Genomic DNA, 21,441 nt, shown 5'->3' on the forward strand with positions numbered 1-21,441 from the left:
GGTACAGCTGATGTCCCCCCTGCACTAGTAATGGTAACATTGCCGTTCACTCCCTGCGCACGGCAACTTTACTGGAGTTTAGCGCATCAGTCCCCAGATGTGCAAAGTTGTTATGAACTGTCCATAAGGCAAAATAAACTTCTGGCTGAAATAACTGTGAGAGTTATATAACAAGTGCAGGGCCGGTTTAAGCAACAATGGGGCCCCAGGGCAAAATAAACCTGGGGGGCCCCCCCAACATATACCCCGGAACAAAAATCGGCATTAGGGGACCTTTTTTGCAGCTGGTATAGTCAGGGTGTGAAGTCCCAATCGGTCGGAGCTCCACATTCTGGCTATCCCAGCCTGCATGGGGGACAAGGGGTTAAAAAGTTTCAGGAGGGGGAACCCCACATAATTTAAAAAAAAAAAAACATTCCCAATTGGGAAAATAGGAAAAAATGCCAGGGATCTTCATACAGCCATATTGCGGCTGTATAGCGATCCCTGGCCAAAGCACTGCGGCTGCGTATAAACCCCCTGGAAACCCCATCAGGAAATTTATTGCGCTTTCGTTTGATGCATGTAAAATTACACTACCATTAGGTTTGCTACTAAAAGTTACATTTACCACATTTAAAAGTATTCTTTTTTCCTTCGAAACTTTAAAATCGATTTTCTCAAAAACTATAAGGTCTTTTTGAAAAATTGTTTTTTCCTCTTATTCCTAATGATCTCCTTAACATATCCTGCAAATTTCTAGCATTTAAGGTGGATTTGCTATTAACCATTAAAGTCGGCAGGTTTTTAAATGTGTATTTTTTTTCCTTTGAAACTTTAAAATCAATTTTCTCAAAAACTATAAGGCCGATTTGAGAAATTTTTTTTTCCTCTTGTAGCTACTGGGAGCCCCTACAAGCTCTGGGGCCCTGGGGCAGCTGCCTCCTTTGCCTCTATGGTAGCGCCGGCCCTGAACAAGTGAGATGCTTCTTGTTACCATCTATCAGTCTCTGACATCGGTCTGAGGAAAGTTTGCATCACACTCCAACGCAAAATTCTTTCAGCTGTGAGATGTTTGAGGGGTTTCTTGCCCGTTTCAAGTGACCCTGCAACATCTCAAAGGGATTAAGAACTGAGCTTTGGCTATGTTTCTTTGTTTTCAGCCAATCCTTGGTGGGTTTACTGGTATGTTGTAGGGTATTCTCATGTTGCAGGATTTAGGTCCCTGAGGTCTAGTGGCCACAGCTCTGAAGAGCTTTGAATCTGACAGGAGAAAAGCACTATACAAATATTATTATTATTATTAACCTACAGACAAAGTATATTACATACCTTGGAGTAAAAAATTCTTCTAACCCATTACAATTACTGTATTCCGATAAAATAATAAGGCCCATATAAATAAGTTTAGACAGGACCTTGTCTCCGGTTTATACTCACCTGGGACTTCCTCCAGCTTCCTTGAGGCCACTTGGTCTCTTGCCATCTCCCTGGGCCACTCCTGTCTCCTGCTGGACAGCCCAGTAATATGGCCGAGTCATGCATGCACAGGCGCAGAACGCTCAAGGGAGCACGACGGGGGTGTGACTTGGCCACAGTACTGGTCCTTCCAACGGGTCCTGTCTAAGCTTATTTATAAGGGGCTTTTTGGTCTCAGGTTTCCTTTAACCTCTTGAGGACTGCAGTGCTAAACCCCCCTAGTGACCAGGCCATTTTTAGTAAAATAGGCCACTGCAGTTTTAAGGCCAAGCTGCAGGGCTGCACAACACATGACAGCACACAAGTGATTCCCCCCCCCCCCCCCCCCTTTTCTCCCCACCAACAGAGCTCTCTGTTGCTGGGGTCTGATCACTCCCCCATGTTTATTTTTTTTTAAATAAACATTATTGTTACTATTTTTTATTTAAAAAAAAACAGTTTCTTTAAATATCTACCCTCCCTCCCTCCCTCCCCACAGCCAGCCAATTATGGAGATCGGCTGTCATAGGCTTCTTCCTATGAGAGCCGATCGCTCTCTTGTCCCCCAGGGGGACAGCCGTGGCACACGGCTGTCCCCAGTACAGCGCTGCTGCCGATCGCAGCGCTGTACATGTAAACAGACGGCGATCACGACGTCTAACAGTCTCCCGAGCGGCAATAGCCGCTCGGAGACTGAAGAGGGGGCGGAGCACCACCCCTTAAGCAGGAGATGCAGGCTGCGCGCGATCTCCTGCAAAACAGAGCCCCAGGACTTTAGGCCAATCGGCGTTAGGCAGTCCTGGGGCTGCTGCCGCGGCCACGCCCATAGGCATGACGCGGTCGGCAAGAGGTTAAGTTACTTTGTAATGGCAAGAAGAGTAGGCATCAGAGGAAGGTTATGTTTCTAAATAAGGCTAGGGACTACCGTCTTTCCCCGAATATAAGACACTGTCTTATATTCTTTTTGTGGAGGAAATGTGTGCTAGGGCTTATTTTCGGGGGTGGGAGGGGCTAGACGCTTTGTGTATGGGCAGGTGCGTGGTCTCTTACCGCACCTCCCTTGTGGCTGCGTCCCCCTCCGTTCCAAGCAATTCCTCCGGCGGCGGCGGCATTGTAATCGATCTGTGAGGGCGCCCTTTGACCTTCACGCAGTACGCCAGGCCGACTCTGCGCTGGCGCTCTCTTCCTGTCATCATGTGCGCCCGGCAGATGCGTCCCAGGCGCACATTGATTAATCAATGTGCATTTGGGACGCATCAGCAGGGCGCACATGATGACAGGAAGAGAGCGCCAGCGCAGAGTCGGCCTGGCGTACTGCGTGAAGGTCAAAGGGCGCCCTCACAGATCGATTACAATGCCGCCGCCGCCGGAGGAATTGCTTGGAACGGAGGGGGACGCAGCCACAAGGGAGGTGCGGTAAGAGTCCACGCACCTTCCCATACACACAGCGCCCCCCCCCCCCCCCCCCCCCCAGCTAGGCCTTATTTTCGGGGTAGGCCTTATATTTCAAGCATGCTTGAAATATAAGGGAGGCCTTACTTTCGGGGTAGGTCTTAAATTAGGGGAAAGACGGTAGCTATTTTAGGGGTCCCAGATCTCTTTAACTATTAAGCTGCACAGTAAATTACCGTGCAGCTTAAAATGCCTAAATTGCTCAGCCCCAATTAACGCAAGTCAGAATGCACCCCCGTGGATTAAAATTGAAGACTATGTGCTTGATTCACAAAGCGGTGCTAACCTACTTAGCACGCCTAAAGACTTTTGGGCGTGATAAGCATTGCACTAAGTAGGTTAGCACCGCTTTGAGGGAAAAACTTGCGCGCAAAGTTTTGCGCTTAAAATTTTGTGCACGCAAAGATCCGGTGCGCACGAAACGTTGCATAGGGTTTAATGGCGTTGCGCACGTAAACTTTGCGTGCGTAAAAGTTTGGCGTGCGAGTTTTTTTTATCACGCCTAAACTGAGTTTAGGCGTGATAATGGGCTTTTCACCAGCGTGCTAACAGTTAGCCCGGCTTTGTGAATAAAGCCCTTTTTGTTCGCTCCATTTAGTATCTCTGCTCTAGTATGGTCCTCAGGATGTACTTAGGCCAGGGAGTCAGAATAACGCATTCATCGCCCATTTCATGTCACTCTCTGGCAGTGTGTCATAGATTAAGATTTGTGAAAGGCCTTCAGTGCAAATTGCCTCAGTTAGCTCCTCTGTTTGGGAATCCTGGTTTCTGGCCTGGTCTAAAGTTAGGGACTTTCCTGTGGTGGAGCTCCAGCATTTTTTGTTTTTGCTTCTCAAGCATCTTTTACTTGAAGGAAGGACACCTACTTGGGATCAGTGTAACCTCTTCCCGACTGCCTAATGCGGAATGGCGGCGGGACATTGCCTCTCTCGTTCCTCCGTGACGCATATATGTGTCATCTCACGAAGGAACGAGATTTGACGGGAGCGAGCGCTCGCTCCCATCAGCCTGCACAGTGGAACCCAGCGATCGGCGCTGGCAGGCTGTTTATTTTTTATTTAATAAAAACAGATTTATATAGTGCTGACATCTTACGCAGTGCTGCACAGAATAAATTGTCTTGTCAATTTCGGAGGGCCTCACAATCTAATCCTACCAGGGTCAGGCAGAGGCAGAGGCGAGAGAGGCTCCAGCCTCAGGGTGCAGTGTAGGAGGGGGCGCACAACTCACTCAGCTATCATTCCCCTATTGTGTTAGAAGCAGAGAGAAATAAGAAAAGGGGATACATAGCAGTGACTGCAAGCCAGATAACTAGAGATTAAGGTGTTGGGGGCCCTGGGGAGCCTCTTATGGCCCATACTCATGGGCTACAATTGTCGCCGCAACACGCGGCGCGCGCGTGTTGCGGCGACAGGTCGCCTGTGAGTATGGGCCGTTGCACGCACGCGCACCCCCGAACCGTCGCTCGTCGCTGCTGTCGCCGGGCGATTGGCGCGGTCAATCGCCTGGCGACAGTTGCCGCCGCAGCTGTTGCTAGTCCGCGTGAGTATGCGAACTAGCGATAGCAACCTCTTACTCCAATACGGCGCTTCCGGCGGCGGGGGAGGAACGTCGGCGACAGCTTCCGTCGCAGAGCTGGTCCCTCTTCCGCGTGTGTACGCGGAGGGACCTGGCGACGAGCTGTCGTTGGCCTGTCGCGCACACGCTCACGTGTGCTGGCAACAGGCCACTTTTGCAGCCCGTGAGTACGGGCCATTAGTCTAATAGCAATCAGTGTGTGACGGCTGGGGTGGGCGGAATGGAGGGGCGCACTTTGGTGTCTCAGCCTTGGGTGCTGGGGGACCTTGTCCCGGCTCTGAATCCTACCATAGTCATATGTCTATGTATGTATCGTGTAGAGCACATGTGTCGAACTCCAGGCCTGGAGGGCCAGATCCATGCCAGTGTTTAGGATGGACTGAGAAAGAAAGGAATGTGTTCTACCTGATGGACCACACTTTTCCTGATTCAGACCCATCAATTCATTTGAGCTGTATCAAAAATGTGTGAGGATCTCGGCCCTTGTAGGACCGGTTTGACATACCTGGTGTAGAGTATGTATCATAGTCTAGGGCCAATTTAGGGGGAAGCCAAATTTAACTTTTTTAACCAAATTTCTGTCTTATTTCATTAATTAAAAAAAAAAACTAAAAATAGCAGCAATCAAATAGCACCAAAAGAAAGCTCTATTTGTGAGAAGAAAATGAGGTAAAATTCATTTGGATGCTAAGTTGTATGACTGAGCAATAGACCGTTAAAGTTGAGAAGTGCCGAATTGTAAAAAATGGCCTAGTTACTAGGGGGGTATAAACCTCTGGGGCTCAAGAGTTTAAGAAACAGACATTTTTCCCAACCTTTGAGTTCTTTCCAGCTGTGCCATTGTACTGTTGTGCAGTAGCACGGAGGTGCTTGGGCTTGGCTTTTTTTTACCGAACACAAGCGGCTCTGTGCTACTGCATGAGGTGTCCAGCACACGGACATTGCTCCAGGCAGTGCTCTGAAGGAGAACAATGGAAGCCTCTGGATCCAGAGACTCCCCTCTACCAAGGTATCTGATTTTTCTAAATTTTCAATGTACAGGCTTGCTTTAAAAAGAATTGGATGTAACTGTAACTAGAACCTATTAGGCCCAGTTCACACTTGCGGTGGCCCTCCGGAATCGCCGTGCCGGAGCCGCACCGCCTGCAGAACGGACGGAACGGACGCACGGCATAGCAATTAAAGCCTATGCGTCCGTTCACATGGGTCCGTTCTGCAGAACCGGAGCCGGACCGGATCCGGGCCGGATCCGGACTCCGGCCTCCGTTCCAACATGCGCTATTTTTTCATCCGGCCCCTCCGGCAGCCGTATCCGGGGCGGAGCCGGACTGCACCATCCGGCCAATACAAACAAATGGGAACCGGAGGCCGCACAACACACTGGCTGAGAAATCCGGATGTTCTACCCCACTTCCTATGCGGATTGTTGCGGCGATATTGGCTGGGGACACATGGGCAAGCATTTTGGAGTGGAGCAGCACGAGCTGGAGGTGTTGGCAGGATGTTGGCAGCATGTCGGAGGTGGAGGTGAGTGCTAAACAGCAGAGGGCCTGATTCCACAGGTCCCCCTTCTGCTGACCTCCCAGACCCCAACATTTTTTTTTTTTTTTTACGTTACTTTGCCAAACGGATCCGGATCGCATCCTGATTACCACCTGATGCAACCTGACCGGATCCGGATCGGATCCGGATCAGAACCGTACGGTTCCGATCCGAATCCGGTCCGGATCCGGTCAGGTCATCCGGTCCGTTTGGCAAACAACCGCTAATGTGAACCGGGCCTTAGTGATATCCATATAGATAGAAGCATTTCTTGCTGTTGATGCTGTGTCTTTCTGAAGCCTGGAGAGGAGGAGACGTCTTATTGCCCACAGACGTATAAGGACTGGCATACCTAAATGACACTGGTTACTTGGACACCTTGGATGCACAAATGTCGGTCTCAATCAGCTGTATTATGTGTATTTAAAGGAGACCAGAGGTGAAAATAAAAATTGTTATTTTACTTTCCTTAGACTTGTATGTGCCTCACGATCCTCCTCCTCACTCAGCTGTTCCTCCTGTTTCTAGTAGTGCACACATGCAGAACACTCCTGGCCCCAAGAGCGTGGTCAACGATGCATGCAACCGGGACAATGCATGAACTCTTCTGTGCGATTCTGCTGCAGGAGCAAGATGAACAACTGAGCAAGGAGAAGGACCGGGAGGACGTTGAGGGACATACAAGCCTATTAAGACTGCAAGAAGTCACAGGTAAGTAAAAGGACATTTTTATTTTCACCTCGGTATCCTTTAAAACAGTTCTCCGGGTAGAAATAGGAATTTTTCCCAGTTCCGGATCTTACGTCAGAGTGAGCGAGGATGCAGGCCGGAGCGGAGGGGATCTACGATCGCCGGGGGAACGTCAGGAAGGTGAGTGGATCCTCTTCTTCCCCCTTTCCACCGCTGCAGCTGTAACAGTGATCACTATGATCCCCCGGCAATCATAGTGATCAAGTGATCAGAAGCCATACGCGATGGCCAGGGGCAGACATACGGCCGTGCAGGACGTGCCACCGCACCAGGGCCCCTGAAGTTCTGTTGCTTCAGGGGCTCATTAAGTATTGCTGTCTTTTTTTTTTATTCTTTTTTTTTTCTTGGGGGCCCCGACGCCTATCCCCCCCTCACCTCGGGCCCCCCCCCTCATGCGGTGGGAGAGCAGCAAATATAGGAAGGCTCTAGCGGTTCCAGCAGGCGCTAGAGGTTCAGCCGCCTGGCCTACACTGTCTCCTCTCCTCTGTATATCGCTCGCAAAAAAACAGGAAGTAGCGAGCAGCATACAGAAGAGAGGAGACAACGTGGGCCAGGCGGCTGAACCTCTAGTGCCTGCTGGAACCGCCGGAGCCTTCCTATATCTGCCGACTGCCACTCTTCCGCCGCGCACACCGGGATGAGGCCCCCCCCCCCCCCGAGGTGAAGGAGGGAGGATAGGAGGTAGGCCCGGCTAGCTACCTATTAGTCCACCAGCTACCCACCCAGCTACCCACCCACCAGGCTACCTACCTATCCACCCACCCACCAGGCTACCTACTTTCCCACCAGGCTACCTACCTACCCACCCACCAGGCTACCTACCTACCTACCCACCCGGCTACCTACCTACCTACCCACCCACCAGGCTACCTATCCAAAGGCTACCTACCTACCTACCCACCCACCAGGCTACATACCTACCCTCCCACCCACTCACCCGGCTACCCACCCACCCGGCTACCTACACAACCAACCACCCACCCACCCACCCGGCTACCCACAGACCAACCCACCCGGCTACCTACCCAACCACCCACCCAGCCGGCTACCTACCCACCCACCCACCCACCCGGCTACCTACCTACCCACCCATCCACCAGGATACCTAGCTACCTACCTACCCACCCACCCAACTACCTACCCACCCACCAGGCTACCTACCTACCCACCCACCAGGCTACCTACCTACCCACCGGCTACCTACCTACCCACCCACCAGGCTACCTACCTACCCACCCACCAGGCTACCTACCTACCCAACCACCCACCAGGCTACCTACCCACCCACCCATGGGAGCTGCGCGACCGACGGAGGCTGGGACAGGAGGTCTGCTGCTGCAGGTGAGTAAATGGGCTTTTTTTATTTATATTAGCAGGTGTATGTTCTGGTCAGGTCTGCCACATGATTGCATGTATTTTCTGGTCAAATCTGCTACATAATTGTCAGAATCCGCTCTGCTGGCCTTGATTCCCTAGACTGTTTTGTTTCCTATGCAGGTTGCATAGTTCAGTCCAGGGAAAAGAGGCCTTTTTGTCAGTTTGCAAGGCTGACTGATTTGCATCTACTTATCTTGCAATCTGCTTGTCTGCTTCCTTTGAAGGTTTCCAGTATAAATGTCACTTCCTCCCAGAATTCCTTGCTCGTCATAGGTTTTGTTTGGTGAAGACTGACTTTAGAGCCGCAGCCTCTTTGTACCTTATTGCGAATGTTCTAGTGTAGTTAATTCTTGGGGAGTGCATTTTGCACTCCTCCTACTGCAGTCAGGTTGTATATTATTTGTACTGCCTAAGTCTTGTTTTGTCTTGTCCTGTTCTTGCGATTTTACTATCTCCTGCGGTGGCAGATAGTAAATCGTCCTGTCCTGTTCCTAAATCTCATTCGCCCTAGCGTTAGAGGCGGTGGATCTCCCTTGTCTGAATCTTGGAGTATAACCTTAGCTGCGGTTGCTACTGGTTACTCCTTCAGTCTGTTTTGTCTGGAACGAATGCTTGCTGTTGTCTGGTGTGAGACAACCGATTTGCAAGCGTTACCACTGTTTGTCGTTGTTCTCCGTTTTAGTCAGAGTTGGTAAGTTTTGTTACTGTTGCGCTTAACGTGCGGTGACCCCGTTTAGCCAGTTCATTTGTTATTTTCCTTGGCGTTCAGATTGTAGCTATTTGCTGTGTCTTCCTTACTCAATTCATGCTCTGTCTTTGCTCAGTCTTGTGTTGCTGATGGCAATCGCCTCTCTTGCGATTAGCTTTCTTACTCTGGTCTGTTCTGATGTGATATGTCTACCGTCGCTGGGTGGCGACTGGTTTGGTGGACATTCACATGGTCTGTCTCTGTTCTTGCTTTCTTCTGAGTTGCTACTTTGTTGCCCGGTCTTGCTTGGTCGTGCAATTTCCGTCTGGCATCTGTGGCTGTACCGAGGACTTGTTCCTCTGTGCTCCACAGCTCCATCTGCTGGTTGGAATTCTCCTCTACAAATATATACTGGGTACTTTGCTTCTGTGACTGTGGGGATTTCCTTCTGCTTCAGCGCACGTGTTGTGTGCTGACTGGAAGTCGCCCAGAGATCATTACAATGATTGCATGTATTTTCTGTGCGCCAAAAAAAAATGGGCGTGGCCACGCAACAGAGCGTGGGCGTGGTCATGGGTGGAGCCAAATATACATGATTTTAATATTGCTGTGAAAGGTCTGCCAGGGAAGTTTGAGCTCTGCCATAGTGTTTCCCCCCTTTCCCCCAAAATACATGTAATCTTACAGCATTTCACCAAAAATCCACGTAATCTGGCAGAGGTTCCTCTAAAATACAGATAATATGGCAGTGGTTCCCAAAAAATAGATGTAATCTGGCAGCAGCGATTCCCCTCAACATACACATAATCTGGCAGCAGTTCCCCAAAATACATTTAATCTGACAGCAGTGGTTCCCCAAAAATAGGTAGCCCCTTGTCTATAGGTGTCCCCAGAATAGGTGGCCAGGGGTATAGATGTCCCCAGAACAGGTAGCCAGGGGGGGAGATGTCCCCAGAACAGGTAGCCAGGGGTATATGTGCCCAGTATATGTAAGCAGGGGTACAGGGCCGGTTCTAGACTGGCACATATGAGGGGGCAGTCAAATGGGTAGGGGGCAACATGTTCAAGGAAATTTGCGGCAACTAAAGTGGGCATGGCAAGTAAATACACATAATGAGAGACAGCGATTCACCAGTAAATGCACGTAATGACAGACAGCTTTTCACCAGTAAATGCACATAAGAGACCGCCTTTCACCAGTAAATGCACGTAATGACAGACAGCTTTTCACCAGTGAATGCACGTAATGAGACAGCTTTTCACCAGTAAATGCACGTAATGAGAGACAGCTTTTCACCAGTAAATGCACGTAATTAGAGACAGCTTTTCACCAGTAAATGAACATAAGAGACAGCTTTTCACCAGTAAATGCACATAATAAGAGACAGCTTTGCACCAGTAAATGCACATAATAAGAGACAGCTTTGCACCAGTAAATACACATAATAAGAGACAGCTTTGCACCAGTAAATGCACATAATAAGAGACAGCATTTCACCAGTAAATGCACATAATGGCAAACAGCCAGTGTCCTCAGCATATGTAGCCAGCAGATATATGTGCCCAGTATATGTAGCCAGAGGTATATGTCCCCAGTATATGTAGGCAGGGGTATATGTGCCCAGTATATGTAGCCAGGGTTATATGTGCCCAGTAGATGTAGCCAGGGTTATATGTGCCCAGTAGATGTAGCCAGGGTTATATGTGCCCAGTAGATGTAGCCAGGGTTATATGTGCCCAGTAGATGTAGCCAGAGGTATATGTGCCCAGTAGATGTAGCCAGGGTTATATGTGCCCAGTAGATGTAGCCAGAGGTATATGTGCCCAGTAGATGTAGCCAGAGGTATATGTGCCCAGTAGATGTAGCCAGAGGTATATGTGCCCAGTAGATGTAGCCAGAGGTATATGTGCCCAGTAGATGTAGCCAGAGGTATTTGTGCCCAGTAGATGTAGCCAGGGTTATATGTGCCCAGTAGATGTAGCCAGGGTTATATGTGCCCAGTAGATGTAGCCAGAGGTATATGTGCCCAGTAGATGTAGCCAGAGGTATATGTGCCCAGTAGATGTAGCCAGAGGTATATGTGCCCAGTAGATGTAGCCAGAGGTATATGTGCCCAGTAGATGTAGCCAGGGTTATATGTGCCCAGTAGATGTAGCCAGAGGTATATGTGCCCAGTAGATGTAGCCAGGGTTATATGTGCCCAGTAGATGTAGCCAGAGGTATATGTGCCCAGTAGATGTAGCCAGAGGTATATGTGCCCAGTAGATGTAGCCAGAGGTATATGTGCCCAGTAGATGTAGCCAGAGGTATATGTGCCCAGTAGATGTAGCCAGGGTTATATGTGCCCAGTAGATGTAGCCAGAGGTATATGTGCCCAGTAGATGTAGCCAGGGTTATATGTGCCCAGTAGATGTAACCAGGGGGTATATGTGCCCAGTAGATGTAGCCAGATGTATATGTGCCCAGTAGATGTAGCCAGATGTATATGTGCCCAGTAGATGTAGCCAGAGGTATATATGTGCCCAGTAGATGTAGCCAGAAGTATATGCCCCAGTAGATGTAGCGCAGTGGCAGGCGGCAGTGAGCGGAACTTACCTGCGTCTTCTCTCGTCGCCGGCGCGGGATGATCTGCCGCTACTCTGGTCTGGTCCAGACCAGAGCAGCAGAACTTCCGGCGCAGGAGCGAGACGGAAAGTAAGTCCCGCCTGCTGCCAAGCGCCACTCCGCACTTAGGAGGGGGACAGTCAGCGAGGGAGGGAGAGCACTAAGGTGAGAGAAAGGGGGGGGGGGGAGATTGCCCCCCTTCTCCACCGCTGCCCACAGCTCTTCCTCCACTGCGCCGCTGTCCTCCTGAAACAGGGCGGGCGGCCAATCGGCCGCCCTTTTACGGACGCTGCTGAATTCCTTACGGAATTCACGGGCAGCTTAATTTGTATAAAAAATTACGGGCTGCCCGTAAATTTACGGGCGGTTGGCAACACTGGCTGGTCCTCTGCCTCTTATTCTTTCAACCATAGACCCTGAACAAGCATGCAGCAGGTCAGGTTTCTGACAATATTGTCGGAGAAGATTAGCTGCATGCTTGTTTCTGGTGTAATTCAGTTCATTACTGCAGCCAAATAGATCAGCAGGGCTGCCAGGCAACTAGTATTGTTTAAAAGGAAATAAATATGGCAGCCTCCATATCACTCTCACCCTGAGTTCACTTTAAATTACAGTTAGCTCCGCCCTCATCCGGTCATTGCCATATTGCCATGCCCATTTTTTGCCGCGGCGGGTCATGGGGGCCCGCAATTGGAATTTTGCACAGGGGCCCCCTGCTGGCTGTGTCAGCCACTGGCGATGGCTTCTGATCACTGAGGGGAGATGTCAGCTGTCAATCTTCATCTCCCATATCGGGTAGGCATGTTTACGTCAGGAGCGGAAACAGCGGGCGGCGTAAGTCCTACGCCGCATCGGGGTAGAACAGCCACAACTGCAGCGTAGGTTTTACTACGGACAGTCCCCAGTAGGTTAAGCAGACCACCATTTTCAAGCACTATGGGAAAGAAAGGGAATCTCTCTGCTGAAGAAAATGGGTGACATAGTTGGATGCCTTGGACAAGGTGTGAAAAGCTTAGATACAGCTTAGTCCCTAGTATCCGGCACCGGGTGGGGGGGGACCGCCTGATGCCGGGTGGGGGAGGGGACCGCCTGATGCTTGAGCAACCGGCCTAAAAAGCACAACCCCCACCTAAATTCTAACCGAGCCTCCAGCAACGTCTAGCAGACGTCCTACAGCACCTAGCTGGCTACTAGTGGCTTTCCGGCTTCCCCTGAGCACGGAAGCCAGCGTGTCAGCTGACCTACAGTTAGCTCCGCCCTCATCCGGTCATTGCCATGTCCATTTTTTTGCCGCGGCGGGTCATGGGGGCCCGCAATTGGAATTTTGCACAGGGGCCCGCTGCTGGCTGTGTCCGCCACTGGCGATGGCTTCTGATCACTGAGGGGAGATGTCAGCTGTCAATCTTAATCTCCCATATCGGGTAAGCATGATCACGTCAGGAGTGGAAACAGCGGGCGGCCTAAGTCCTACGTCGCATCGGGGTAGAACAGCCACAACTGCAGCGTAGGTTTTACTACGGACAGTCCCCAGTATCCGGCACCGGGTGGGGGGGACCGCCTGATGCCGGATACATGTGCTTGCTGGTTGCTTGAGCAACCGACCTAAAAAGCAAAACCCCCACCTAAATTCTAACCGAGCCTCCAGCAACATCTAGCAGACGTCCTACAGCACCTAGCTGGCTACTAGTGGCTTTCCGGCTTCCCCTGTGCACGGAAGCCAGCGTGTCAGCTGACCTACAGTTAGCTCCGCCCTCATCCGGTCATTGCCATGCCCATTTTTTGCCGCAGCGGGTCATGGGGGCCCGCAATTGGAATTTTGCACAGGGGCCCGCTGCTGGCTGTGTCCTCCACTGGCGATGGCTTCTGATCACTGAGGGGAGATGTCAGCTGTCAATCTTAATCTCCCATATCGGGTAAGCATGATCACGTCAGGAGCGGAAACAGCGGGCGGCGTAAGTCCTACGTCGCATCGGGGTAGAACAGCCACAACTGCAGCGTAGGTTTTACTACGGACAGTCCCCAGTATCCGGCACCGGGTGGGGGGGACCGCCTGATGCCGGATACATGTGCTTGCTGGTTACTTGAGCAACCGGCCTAAAAAGCACAACCCCCACCTAAATTCTAACCGAGCCTCCAGCAACATCTAGCAGACGTCCTACAGCACCTAGCTGGCTACTAGTGGCTTTCCGGCTTCCCCTGTGCATGGAAGCCAGCGTGTCAGCTGACCCGCATCGGGTCGGGTGATAAGCCGACTTGCATGCATGGACACAGGAAGCCGCGATGTGCTGCAGGAAAGCTGCTAGACAAAGCTGTAGGCTCGGTAAGTATTTAAAATGCCTCAAAACTCGCCAGAAGCAAAGTCCCCATTATCCCTCCGGCATGCCTGTTAGTTGAGACTTCCGGTTGCCTGAGTTCCAGATAATGGGGACTTTGCTGTATTTCACGAAAACTCAAGCATGATCATCATTCTGGTAAAAGATTTTTGGGTGACTCACACTGGGGGATAGTTCAAAGTGCTCAGCAGAGGTGTATCTAGAGGGGTGCAGGCATGGCACCACAGCACCATGGGCGTCATGCCTGCCTCTGTGCTGCACCCCATCATGTATGTAGGGTGCACTTGGCTTAGTGTTAGAAAAAAGGATAGAACGGGAGGGAATAAGAAGAGATATTTCCAAAAGAGTAACTTCAGCAATATCCTGAGCCAAAAACCACCTGCAACCATAACACATACTGTATACACGAGAAAAGATGCTGTGTTTATAGGGGAAGGGTCTCTAACCGGGGTGGGAGTGGGAGCGCAATTTCAATGTTTGCCATAGGCTCCATTTTACCCAGATACGCCCCTGGTGCTCAGTTGCATTGCAGAATAATTCTGCATGTCACCTCACTGCACATACAATTCTACGGGTCTGTTCACAGCACAGCGTTGTAACTGATGGAGTTATTCTAACTTGCTGCATGCAGGTTTTGTATTAAAGTCTATGTCCAGCTTCCATTGCAGTACACACTCATTATAACGCAAGTTATGCTACTGACCACGGTGAACATAGCCTCACACATGGCTTTGTGCAGATAAAGGCAAAATGCGAAAGGTTTCTGACAAATACATTGGATTTCGAGCTTGTAAAATGCCATTACAAAGCAGCAAACAGGTATTTGAAGCTGCTGGTGCCTCTGGACTCCTGTGAACATCAAGTTGCAAGATCCTCCAGAGGATTGCAGTTATGCCTAAACCTTCTATTCAGCCACCCCTAACCAAAGTTCAATATCAGAAATGGCTGCAATGGGCCCAGAACTACATGAAGACTTATTTTCATACAGTCTTGTTTGCTAATAAGTGCCGTTCAACCCTGGATAGTGCAGATGGATGGAGTGGTGGATGGTTGGTGGACAGCCACCATGTCCCAACAAGGCTGTGATGTCAGCAAAGAGGTGGCGGAGTCATGTTTTGGGCCGGAATCATGGGGAGAGAGCTGATTTTTTGTTCTTTACAACCTATAAAATGTTTTGAAACTCTGTTGTTGGAACGGTGTGTAAACGATTTGTGGTGGACTATTTTATTTTTTCCTAGTAACAATGATGTTGCATTTTAACCCAAGGCTTCTGTTTTCCATTTTGATTTCCTGGATGTCGCATTTCCACCACAAAGGCAGCATCTGACATCTGGTAGCGGCTGTAGCCTTGTCCTCACTGGTCATGATTACTCAGCATGTCGCATTTACTTAACCCTCAACGTCCTTCACTACTAAAGATAGATTTGCAGCAGTCCTTGAAAGAGTGGAAAAGAGATCAAGATTGCGATATGCGTATCACTGTAACAGAGTGTTAATATAAGCAGCCTGCAGACCCGTGTACCCAAGATACACAGAGGCCCCGATATATAAAGGTTGGACAGAAGAATGTCTCAATCTCCTGTGACTGGTCAAGGTAGAAGACGATTGTCCAGCACTACTGCTGCGCCCACAGCCAGGGACATAACTACAGTTTATGGGGCCCCCAGCAAAACTTTGACGAGGCTCCAATCCCCAGTATCCAACTCACCACCCCCTGATACAGCCCTGAAGCCCCAGCATGGCCACTGCCCCCAGTATTCAAATCGCTACACAGATTGATGTTGGATACCTGAAGGATTTGTTGTAACTGTGCTACATCTCCAACAATCTCAAATCAACAGGATCTACAGTGGGATGCGAAGGTTTGGGCAACGTTGTTAATGATCATACATTTCCCGTATAAATCGTTGGTTGTTATGATAAAAAAAAGTCAGTTAAATATATCATATAGGAGACACACACAGAGAAACTTAAAAGAGGAGGGAAACTTACAACTGACCCCCCCTAAATACGCTTTCTCATAATTGGATTCACCTGAGTATGTAGGTCAGGGGTCACTGAGCTTACCAAGCCAATTTGAGTTCCAATAATCAGTTCTAAAGATTTTGGAATCAATAAAATTACAAAATGTATGCACCTGCCTAATTCTATTTAACCACTTGAGGACCACAGTGGTAAACCCCCCTGTGACGGTTCTGAGACCACAGAGCCCAGAGACACAGTGTATAGTGGCAGGTGAGATACACCAGTCCACAGTCCAGGGCCTCAGGACACTAAGTTCAGCACACTCTCTTTGGGTCCTAGCCGCATGGGGAATTCTCCTGGCTCACAACAGATCCAGTGAGCTGCTCTCCCTTCCCCAGACACAATCCAATTCCCTTCCATGAGGTACAAGCATGATACCAGCTCTGCTCTGAGGTGCCTAGCTGTCTGCCTCCTGCGGAGAGCCAGCCACTCAGCAGCCTAGATAGTGAATGGCTTTATGCTGATAAGATGTATCTCTGATGTCTCCAGAGCGTGGGGGAAAGGTGAGTTTTCTATGGGACAACAAATACAGTACTGTACATTAGTCTGCAGTCCTAATCCAATCATCCATTGTCACAACTTCTCCCCCTCCCCTCTTAGGCATGTACCAGGGAAGACCTTCACAGGTCGCAGTGCTGGTACATGCCCCTGTGTGGGCTCTGACTTCTTGTAACTGTACCAACAAAGTAGCAACGGAGATCACCACAGAGCCGGATTAAGGCTAAATGGGGCCCTAAGCAAAGTAACTGATTTGGGCCCCCCATCATGTCGTAATATAATCAGAAGATGCAGCTGCACAGCAACATGCCGCACACACCGGGGCAGCCGAGCTACTGGTTGCTATGGGCAACAGCCCGCTTTCCTCTGTGGGTGCACAATGCAGGGAATAGCAGCGGCAAAATGCAGAGTGAGAGATGATTGGCTGGGACATTTCCACTCAGGGGCTGGGGCACCCCTGTGAAGAGGGCACCAGATATCACAGCAGCAGCACTTTCCCCCTGCATCTCCAGCCTGGCAATAGCAGAAAGCTCTGGACACCGCCAAACCGGAAGCCGTTCCCCAGACAGAATTACATAACCACCCCACCCCCCACCCCCACCACCACCACCGAACAACCGATTTCCTCCCAAACTAGATAGCCACCATGCAGCCTCCATCCCAGTGAATACGATAGTCCAGCAGAGAAGGCAGCCGCAGCGGGGGAGAATGACAGCACCAGATGACTTACATTCACCTATTGCGATCCAAGCAATCGAGGTCCCATCATCCGGAGCCCATCTGTCTCCTAGAGTGCTGCCGCTCTGTTACTACTACTATTACTACTTCCTACTTCCTGTCTGATCTGAGAATCAGGAAGTTCAGAGCGAGCGGCTGCACTGTAGAAGAGACAGATGGGTTTCAGATGACGGGATCTCTATCGCTTGGATCATGGATAGGTGAGTGAGCGTTTGCCATCTGCTGCTATCATTCTTGCTGCAGCTGTGGTTCTCTGTGGGAAGGGAGGGCGGAGTGGGCAGTGGCAGAGCGCACAGTAGCAGGAGGGGGACCTAGGAGGAGAGCCTGGCTCTGAAGACAATCAGCAACGCACGGCATCATTTGACAAAGACAAGACAAATAACATTTATATCGCGCTTTTCTCCTGGCGGACTCAAAGCGCCAGAGCTGCAGCCACTAGGACACGCCCTATAGGCAGTAGCAGTGTTAGAGAGACTTGACTAAGGTCTCCTACTGAATAGGTGCTGGCTTACTGAACAGGCAGAGCCGAGATTCAAACCCTGGTCTCCTGTGTCAGAAGCAGAGCCCTTAAAGGGACTCCGAGCAGTGCCTGTGGGTATGCCTTTAAGCATACCCCCAACTAATTAATTACATCCTCACACCTACCAGCATGATGTTTGTAATTATATCCCCCTGGGTTCTTTATATTTCATTGCATTGTGCTGAATCGAGCTGCCGACTTTGGAGAAAAGTCGTCCTGTGGCTGCGATTTCGATCGCAAAAATAGTGAAAACTAAAAGGCATAGGGTGGCCGTTTATATATCATTGGAAAGAGGAGAAAGAGAGCTTTAAAATGATATGCATCTTTCCATAGTTACTGCACTGCTCAGAGTCCCTTTAACCATTATACCATCCAGCCACCGCTGACAGAATGGCGATGGCTGGTTTATGTGCTGATGGGGCCCCTTTGACTCTGAATGGGGCCCAAGCGACTGCTTTTGTTGCCTGGTTGGTAATCCGGCCCTGGATCACCAACATCATTTCCCAGAAGTACATCTGCAGGCAGGCCACTCATCACACCTACAATACAATTCTGGGGCCCAAAGCCATAGTCCAAAGTGACCCGAGCCCTTGGTATAGATTGTTGGGCGCTTCCAGCCAGTTGAATCACCAAGTTCTTCCCAGCCTGGATGGCCTCAGGCTGCACTAGTTTAGGTGTGATGAATAGCGGAAAAGCCGCCGCATGTGCTGACAGCAAGGCGGCTGATTCCGCGTCTGATGCGGCGGTTTGTCCGCGTCAGCATGCGTCTGGAACTAATGGTGCGCATGGGAAGAATGGCGTGGGGGATGCCGCGTGTTCCAGCGGTGAGGAGGCGGATTCCGCGTTCAGTGCAGCGGTATCCCCGCAGCAACATGCCTCTGGGGTTTCTGGACCTAGTAGTGCACACAGATGGAGAGCTACGCGCGCACGCGCTGCAAGACAGGCTCTTTATACCAATAGGAGGAAGATCAGCTGATCAGGGCGGTCAGCTGACTCCTGCTCAGCTAATGATTGGTTGATGGGAGCTGGGCGGCGCTGGAGAGCGCTCCACTATATATATCTCTTGCTGTTCAGTTGCTGGTTGTCTGGCGTTGCGAATGCCTATGTGTTAGCACTCAGACCTAGTCAGATCTTTCAGTGTGGTGGAACCAGGAGGACCTGGGAATCCACACTTAGCCAGCTTACTGTATATTATCTGTGTTATTCTCTAGTATAGTTCCAGGGTGTTGAGATCACGGCCCTCACACCCCAGACTAGGAATACTGTATATCATCTGTGTTATTCTCTAGTATAGTTCCAGGGTGTTGAGATCACGGCCCTCACACCCCAGACTAGGAATACTGTATATCATCTGTGTTATTCTCTAGTATAGTTCCAGGGTGCTGAGATCACGGCCCTCACACCCCAGACTAGGAATACTGTATATCATCTGTGTTATACATCAGACTAGTTCCAGGGTGTAGAGACCACGGACCTCACACCCAGACTATGCATTGTTTGATATCTGTTATGACGTATTGCTTTCCTGACCACTCCTCTGATCTCTGATTCGGTACCTTGCACTTTTGATATTCCGTTGCCAAACCCTGCTTGCCTTGGATACCGAATCAGCTTCCTGTTTTTGTACTTTATCTGTCAGTGTGTTGCCGACCCGGCCTGCCCGACCTTTCTGGCTGTCACCCACCCCTTTGGTGCTCAGCCGTCCTGCAGGGGCCCTCTGCTTCTCAGAGGGGGCACTGCTGCAAAACCAGTCTGGGTCTCCTTCTCCTGGAGTCCTTGACTGCAGTAGAGTCTGTCTCTACTTATTGGACCACCAGCTACCCCGGTGGTCCAATTTCTACTGTTACACCAAACACTCACACACTCAGGTGTCTAGAGGTTAGACATATCTGATTATTGGCGATACTGCAGATCCTCAATAATCAGTATATATCTGTATTTTTGGGAATACTGCAGATCGCCAAGAATCAGATTGTCTCTCTAGTTGCTGACACCTATCGTTACATTAGGATCCACAATTGTAAGAAATGCCCCAGAATCCCGAAAGCCAACAGCTCTATTACCATCCACAAAGACTTCCTAAAGGTACTTTTGGTGGACTTTAATGGATGGAGAGACCAGGGGTTGCACCCCATAGAGGCCAGGGGTTGAATCCTGGAGCCATTCAGCTTGCAGAGGTGGCAGTCCCGCTGTGTTCTGAGGTACTTCCACATAATCACTAGTCCTTGGGGCCCCAGGTGATGCATTCCTCCTTCCCAGGTGACAGTAAGCCTGGTCATGCCCAGTTGTCCACAGCCAAAGCAGGTACGCTGTGGAGGGTGTCGGGGCAACTGAAGTCATAGAGTACAGGGCAAAGGGGGTGTGGTAACTGCAGGATGGGTGGATGGGCTTGGCCCTGGAGAAGACTGTGTTCTGTGATCTAAAGCTGCACCCTCATCTAGTATGACTGGATACCTGTCTCGTTCCTCTGAGTTCTGTGGTACTTCCACATAATGAATAGCCCTTGGGACCCCAGGTGATGCATTTTTCCTTCTCAGGGGACAGTTAGCCTGAAAGTGCCCCAGCTGTACACAACCAAAGCAGTGACACTGTAGAGGGTTTGGGGCAGATCGAGATTGTGGCATATAGGGCAAAGAAGGTGAGGTAACCACAGGATGGGTAGAGGGGGTTAGGGCTGAAGAAGTCTGTGTTCGGTGATGTGGAGGGCAGTACAGTTGGGCTCCCTGGGGAGGTGTGTTACCTGTTCTGGGCGCCTCTGCTGACATCTTTCTCCAGTGTGGCTTGATAGTCAGTGCCTCATCTGCTAAGGCTGCAGCCTCATCCAGGGTACCTGGTTTCCTCTCTCGCACCCACTCACAGACTTCAGCTGGACACTTGGAGAAGAATTGCTCCATTAGAAACACTTGAATAATCTGCTCTGCAGTAAAGACTTGCTCTCCTTCCAGCCAACGGCGGCATGCTTGTGAAATCTTATGAGCAAAAATTTTAAAAGAGTTTTCCAGGTTGCAAGGGGTGCTCCGAAACTGGCTCCTGAGAGCATCAGGCGTTATAGCATAATAATCCAATACTGCCTGCTTGATCGCCGCATAGTTGCGCTTTTCTCTTGGATCCAGCATGCGGTATGCTTCTGCAGCGCCCCCCTCCAGCAGCCCCACAATATGACAAGGCCAGTCCATAGAGGGAACATCCAGTAGTTCACACTGCAATTCAAAGTCCTGAAAGAACCCATCAACATCTCCCAATATTTCAACAAATGGTTTAAAGTCCTTGCGAGAGATTTTTGGGGTCTCTCTGCGCGCTGATATAGACACAGTGGCTAGCTCATGGTTCTGAGTAGCCTCTAGCTCCTGTCTCTGTTGGGCCTTACGGATAGCAGCAATTTTCATTTCTAGCGTTGCATCATCTCCTAGAATTGCCACCTCCTCCTCATACCATATGACCCACTTACTTTTTCCAGTCTGTGGAGGTGCCTCTGACCTGCTGGTCACTGGTGCTGCTGGGGTTGTCTCTGTAGCCTCACATCTCTGCTGTTCAGCTTTCTCCAGACTGGCCACCAGCTGGCCCTTTGTGAGTCCTCTGTAGCTCAGACCCAGCTCTCTGGCTTGATCTTGTAAACTGGCGACTGTCCAGTTTTGGTATTCAGATGAGCAATTATCCTCCATGATGATCAAGTCTTCGTCTGCCAACTACTGTGCTCTGACCCCACCACTTCCAACCAGTTGTGACGGTTCTGAGACCACTGAGCCCAGAGACACAGTGTATAGCGGCAGATTAAAAAAAAACCGACTGGCGGGGCATTTATTGGTCACACAGTTCACACAAAAAGTTCACAATATTACTATATAATCCACAAGGGAATGTCACAGATTTCCCCTACCAAGCAGTCACAATTCCCAGC

This window comes from Hyperolius riggenbachi, chromosome 3 (assembly GCF_040937935.1).
Source record: "Hyperolius riggenbachi isolate aHypRig1 chromosome 3, aHypRig1.pri, whole genome shotgun sequence".
NCBI lineage: Eukaryota > Metazoa > Chordata > Amphibia > Anura > Hyperoliidae > Hyperolius > Hyperolius riggenbachi.